Source organism: Rhagoletis pomonella, unplaced genomic scaffold (assembly GCF_013731165.1).
Source record: "Rhagoletis pomonella isolate Grant_MI unplaced genomic scaffold, Rhpom_1.0 Rhpom_scaffold_00006, whole genome shotgun sequence".
Lineage (NCBI taxonomy): Eukaryota > Metazoa > Arthropoda > Insecta > Diptera > Tephritidae > Rhagoletis > Rhagoletis pomonella.
The window spans coordinates 60437563-60445187 of NW_023458560.1; positions in this window are offsets into that span (position 1 = coordinate 60437563).

The following is a 7625-nucleotide window of genomic DNA, read 5'->3' on the forward strand; positions in this document are numbered from 1 at the left end:
TCCACAACTGTTGAAATGATCCCACGAAACTGAAGCTCCGGGAATGAGCCAGTGCACACGCCTCAGCTGTGGGACACAACAACCAGCGATTCACACTCATCCTGGCCCATGGGCACGTTACAACACATACATATTTACATATATGTATAGTACATGTGTATGGTAGGCAGGTAGTGTGAGATAGCGGATTAAATTTAACAATGATTGTATTGACTTCATATAACTATGAATTTAGGCGGGTTTAAGATTATTTAGCTTAAAGTTTACATTTGCGAGTTTTTAATGAGGCTTATTTCGGTCAAAAATTCATTCACTCACAAGCAATCGCATATATAATAAATTTGTAACTTGCTAATCAAAATTTTAAAGATCTTTAAATTAAATTAAAAAATATATATATTCTTGTATTTTTCTTTTTAAAACAATAAAAACTAGTAATAAAGAGGAAAATAGAATTACCCCAAAAAATTAAATATAATGAAAATAAAGCAAAAATTTAATGAAAAAATATTTTTAAAAAATTAGATGAAACTTAACAAGAACACTATTTTTCTTTTTAAAACAATAAAATTTAAAAATAAATTCAAAAAACAAATATTTTTAAAACAAAACCGAAAAAATAATAGAAAACAAAATTAAAAAAGGGAAACAAATTGTATTAAAAAAATAAATAAATAAATAAAATAAGTTTCTAAAATTTAAGTGAAAATAAAAGAATATTTTTCTTTTTTAAGCAATACAAAAATTTATTTAAACACGAAAAATTAAAACAAGTAATTAATAAAAATATCTGAATATAGAGCAAAAAATTATCTACAAAGCATGGGCGAATAAATATTTTTAATTTTTAAAGAGGATTTTTTTTATTTAAGGATGAGTAAAATTAAATTAGTTTTATTCATTACTTGACATGGGTAAATTAATGAAAACATATTTTTCAGTGATGAAATTTTAGCATTGGGGATGACATTTATAACAATTTGTTGAGTCTTGAAAAAGGCTTATAAAATCTTCAAGAATTAATGGCAAATAAACGGTTTGCTCTAGAGCATCACTTCTTCATGTTTTGTTGAAAATTGTCTGCTCTATATTTTCGTATTTTTATTTTCTTGATTAACACCTTTTTTTGTAATGACAGCGAAATTCTTCTTCTTCTTGTTTAGTCATTTCTCTTTTGTGACAAAGGACGCCAACGTGAAATGCCAAGCGAAGTCACCTCCTTCTCCAACTGGTTTTTCCATCGCAAACAATTTCTTCCGTTTCCTCTACTACCGCCAGCGGCTTTCGCGTTGAATATTTACTTTCAGGGCTGGAACATTTCCATTCATTCCTACGACATGCATGCCTAGCCAGCGAAGCACCGGTATTTTAACTAGCTGCTCTACTTATGTCTATGTCGTTGTAAATCTTATACAGCCCATTCCTCATTCCATCTTCTGCAGTATTCGCCATTACCAAAGCGTAAAAGACTTTCGCAGAATCTTTGTCTCGAAGTGACTTATAGAGTGTGGTTTTCTTACGTCGAGATAGGACTTTACTTCTCAATTGCCTACTCAGTCCAAAGTAGATTTCTGGAGTCCCCCGGCTGGAATCTCTAAAAAAATCCAAAATCAATTTGATGCTTTTAAAAACAGTCTAGGGATTCAAGAAATTTAAACAAAATTTGGAGCGAAAACGAACTTGGAAAATGTTTATGAAATTATCTGAGTACGACAGGAACAGACATACATATTTTAAATATTTTAAGCTACAAAAACTTGCCACTAACTATTTTTATAGCAAAAACTTAAAAAGAACATAAAAAGCTTTAAAACAATTTTCAGGACTTAAATATTTCGCCTAAAACTACACGCGCACACGCACACACACACACTCAACCCACATCTACACTTTTAGTGCATGCGTAGCATTAACAATTTTCACCAGCCATTCAACTAACTATGTATGTAGCTCAACTAAGCTACACATTCCTTTTCCCTCACACAACTTCTATGTATGAATGTGCATACATAGGTACATACATACATACACGCGTCGCCTCTAGCATTCCCTATCCCACAATTCGTCGACCATACACTGCACTAAGTTTCAGCTACCCACACTCCTTTGTGAATTTCTGTGTTCTACATCGTCCATGCATATGTACATAAATACGTATTTACGTGTGCCTGAGTGTTTTATATACATACGCACTCTGCAGCAAATCCTCATTCCAATTCAGTACATTCACTACTTCACATTTTAAATCAAACTAAAAACCTTCTGGCCGCATATTACTATGCACCACAGCGTAGCAAAATACCCAACACCAACCGCACGCAGCCCCAGTGCGTTTAAACGCCCACACTTATACACTTACACACCCTAACACACACACTAAAATGCTTCTGCGCTGAATGCGCCCGACGCCCAATGCAACCCACTGCCACCCAAAGGAGCTGTAGCCGCAGCCTTTGCAATCATCCTGCTCCAACAGTACACATACAAGCATACAAACTTACACCCATACACTTACATACATTTTCGTATATGTACATAACTAATATGCCGCACGAACGCATAGCAGTTGCAGATGTGATTGCATACAACAAAAAAACTTAAATGTGTATATGTATGTATAGGTATGTGTATATGGCCCACGACCACCTCCACCACAGCAACCCAACCATGTTGTTGAGTTGTATGCAGCAGCGTAGCTACGCACTTTCGCTCCCTATTACTAGTAGCAACATCAGCAACCATCAGCAGGAACAAAAACAGCAACAAGCTTTTTACGAACTAATATAAAGTAGGTGCGCTAGGTTTTCATAGCCTACTTTGTACATACATACATACTTACATACTTACTTACATACTACGTACATTAGGGTGGTCCCAAAAAATGCATGAGATAAAATAAAGTCGAAATTTGAATACCACACCATTTCTACGAAAATTTGTTTTTTCCCCCATATGAAATACATCGAAAATTTTGAGCGACCTCTAAATATTTTTTGATTTCAAGTTAAAAAAAATTAGGAGTGAAATTTCTTTTCGGTATAGAACAATCTGGCTGTGAGAGCATTAAAATTCCGACATTACTTTTTTTTTGACCACCCTAATGTACATATGTACGTTGTATGAATGTATTCACTAGCATACTTTGTGGCGTATAATCGTATGTCTGTGCATCGACTACATTCATGATTATGGCTACTTATACGATTGTTACTACGTTCACGATTGCTACTACATTTACGATTACAACTATGCTTACGATTACTACTAAATGTACGATTGTATCACAATGCGACTACTTTTACGATTATGACTACGATGAAGTTACGACTACGTTTACGATTAGTTTAAGATTACGATAAGACTACGTTTATTTCACATTTACAACCACATCTCCGTTACAACTGCATGTTCGATTACGTCTACAATAAACACTACGACAACGTTTACGATAACGATTGATTTTACGAAGACGACTACGATTACGTCACGACTTCGCTTACAATTATTATTGAAGCTACGTTTACAATTACAACTAAATGTACGATTAAATTAAGATTACGGTACGACTACTTTTACGATTTTTATCTCGCTTACGTAGCGTTTACGATAAGATTACTTATACGAGTAGATTACGTTACAACTACGCTTGCGATTCTACTAAGCGTACGTTAACGATTAGTTTAAGATTACGGTACGTCTACGTTTAGGATTACGACTACGTTTTCAATTACGACTACGTTTACGATAACGATTGAGCTAACGTGTGGGACCACGATTACGATACTTCTACATTAACTGTTACTATTACAACTACATTCACGAAAAACTGTTAAGAAATCTTTGGTTTGAATATTTAGATTTGTTTTTAATTCTTGAATAGAGGTGACAGCTGTTGAAAAATTTAGCTAATATTATGTATTTAAGATGTATTTCTTAAATTAATTAAATAGAGTTACCACGTCTTTTAAAAACGAAATTCAATTCAATTCATTACCTAATTGAAATATCTATGACTTAAGCTTTAAAACACTTTAAAAAAGGGTTGCCACCGGTTTTTAAAGTCGAATTTATTTTACTTATTCAGAGGCTTTATGAAATATTAAAATATGAGTGTCAATCGGAGGAAATTTTGAAAACTTTGAAATCGTTTGGATTAGGATAGCTACCATTTCGAGAAGTCATAATACGCCAAAGGATTCTTGTGAAGATCATCAGATCAGATTCGATTTTTAAAAATGAGATGTCAAATTATTTTAAATTTGATGAGATCTCTCTATACTCAGAAACGGCTCGATTAATTTAAATGAAACATTTTTAATATTTATTTAGGTTTTTTAATAGGGTTGCCACCTGTTTCAGAGCTCTGCTTTCATTTCCTACGGGCTGTTCGTAATACATCTTCACTTATAGGCTCAATGTCAAAGTGAACAGAATGTTCAATTCTACCCACTGCTCCCCAGCTAGCTTTGCAATGCTCAACGACCCTCTACTTAACCTCCAAAACATCCATCATGCTGTCAGTCCTTTTGACACGACTTCCACTTCCAGCACTTTTTGGGCCCCTTCCGTGCACGAAGGGTCCTAAGAGGAAAGAAAAAATATCATAGCCGTAAATGCTTGCAATCTAACGGCAATACCAACACCAGCACGTTGCGATAACGATACACACAAAAAGCTACAACAACTTTTGAGCAAAAACAATGGCAATAGCAATACCTAAATATATATGTATGTAGGTATGTATGGCGCCTCGTTTGGACGAAAATGCGAAAGTAGCATATCGCACGCATCGACCGAAAAACGCAAGCCAGCCATTATTAATGAAATTCCGCGCAACTCTTCACACCCCACACCAATTGCCACAAGCACACAAGCTGCGTGCAGCAAGCAACCCTTCCCACTCATTTCTCACTCACACCAAACAAGTTATTCTTCTACCAAAAACCTTGTTTTTTTCTCTACTCATTCCACCTCGTCGGATGGCAGGCGCACTGTGTGGGGAAGCGGCAGCAACCCAATGCTTTCTTCCCCCCTTTCACCAGCGTAAAGTGTGGCGCCGAAAACGCAGTAACATTAGCAGCAAACTTCACACAACATCTATGTTTGTACGTACGTAACTGTGGTATGCATAGTGGTGCTGTATGAAAAAAATGCGCCAGCACTCGAGTCACGAACGACGAGAGCCTTTGAGAAGTGCGCCAGCTAGTGAGCCCGTCAGCCAGCCAGCCATCCTCTACGAAGCTAACGAACCAAACAAACTTTTCAGCCTACTTATCGACCCGTTCCTTTCACAATCGCCTGCAACTAACTACGAAACGACTACTAGGATGTGTGTGAACATACATATGTATGTATATGTATTAGCAATGCAATAACAAAAGAGGCAGCTCACCGATGGCAGCAGAGACGAAGTCAGGCGGAACATCAACGCCCTGCATTTCTCATTATCAAATATTTTTGGCGCACTATGGACTATGTAGTATGTTCTCCAAAATCTACACCCACATTACTTCGCTCTCTTTTCACGCAAGCTTGCGCTGCTTTGAACGTCCTTGATCCTTACGCAATATGCGCTCTAGCATTCCGCGCTAATCACCCGCCACTCAGATTTAAGCAAAGTAAAAACGGTTCTAGAGAGAATCTTACTGAACTGAAAAGAATTACAAGCGCTTATGCGTGAGAGACAAGGAAAGGGGGCGTAAGAAACGAATTTCTCTCAATAAACTTAAAAGCTCTTCTCCTGCCAACTCTCCCGATACGCGTAAGTGCGTTCTTATCAGTAACCGCTTTTACATACAAAAACAACAAAAAAACAAAAGTAAAGTAAAACGATAACAATTGGCGCCGATAAAGGAAGTGAAAATAAATGAGAAAATCTATTAATAAACGAGCGTAGTTACAAAGACGAAGGTGAAGGTAAAGGCAATTTGCTTCATCAGGGACAGATATGAAGAAGGGATGGAGAGCTCGAGGAGTACGAGATCCAAAATGTGTACGCAGCAAACACAAAACAGGAAGCCATAAATAAAACGGAAGTCAATTCCTGCGAAAACGTAGTCAGAAGAGCGTAAAAAGTGAGAGTTTTGAGTTTACTTGTAACCTACCATGTGTGCTCTCTAACGCTCATAAAGTAAGTTAATTCAAAATATTGTAGGCTTACTATTTTTAGTATTTGTTGGTAGGCGAGTGCAAAAGTTATTTGCAAATGCAAACAAGTACATTTCTCGAGTTGAAAAAAGTCGTTCAATCAAAGATTTTTTTTGCAATTTCACAAGTATGGCATTTTCTTAAAATAACGTAGGATCCAATTTTAAAGTTTTCAACATTTTTCGCTTTTTTATTCAACTAAAACTCCTTTCAAGTAAACCAAGATTCATCTCAAATTTCGCAACTAAAAAAACTAGTCCTACTAGTAGTAGTAGTAGTAGGGGCACATTTTGTTGAAAATTTACACAGATTGGTTACAACTGGAACTAAAAAAAGGGTATTCTTGAAGAGGCTTGACACCTTTTTCAAAGGTTAAAATCAATTAATTTGTTAATAAGTTAAAGAAATTTGACAATATGGATGCCAAATGAACGAGATGGATAAAGCTTAATTACGAAAACCTTTTAAGAGATTGCCACCTATTTAAAAATTTAGATTCAATTTGATTAATGAATTAAATGAAATATTGCAATATGGGAAGGTAACGAAAATATTTTGAAGAGTGCTGACACCTGTTTAAAATTCAAATCAAATACTTCTCTTCGAAAAAATGGTATGTTATGTTGTGGTATATTATGTTTTGTTATGTTGTGCTATGTTTTGTTACGTTAAGGAGAGTTATGTTATGTTACGTAATGTTATCTTTCGTTATGTTATGCTATGTTATGGTATGTTACACTTTGTTTTGTTATTTTAGGTTATATTATGTTTTGTTACGTAATGTTATTTTACGTCTTGTCTTATGTTGTTATGTTATGTTATGTTATGTTTCTTATGTTAGGTCACGTTATGTTATGTTAATTTATGTTATGTTAAGTTAGGTTATGTGATGTAATGCTCAACGCATTTCACCTCAACCCCCCTCATCCCACCTGAACTAAACTGACATCAACTTCTTTCAGTTCACCTCGTCCCAACTCACCTCATTTCATCTCAACTCAATTCAGCTCACCTTACTTCAACTCACCTCAACTTGTGTCATTTCACCTCAACTCACATTATCTCACCTTAACTCATCCCCCTCAGCCAACTGTTTACTAACCTTCACTTAACTCAACTCAATTAACCTTAACTCACCTCAACTTCCCTAAATTGGGGATGATATTTTAGCAGCCATTTTTGGTGAGACCTCCCGTGGGCGCACTCACCTAAAGTTTATGCCGAGTATGACCGCATAAATTTACAATGGCAAAATAATCGTCTTATTGTTAGTAGAGATCTATTAATTTTTTCCCAACCAGCCCAGTTTCGATATTTTATATTCTTTTTTTCTTTAATTTTAAACGAATTTTTACGGTCTACTCCACTGTGCTAGGCGATGGCGCCGGCAGCAGAGAACTTAGATAGATAGAGAAGGTGCAAATTTTTGGGACGTAAAATTGTTTGGCTGAAAAATAAATCCATGGAATATCACCACA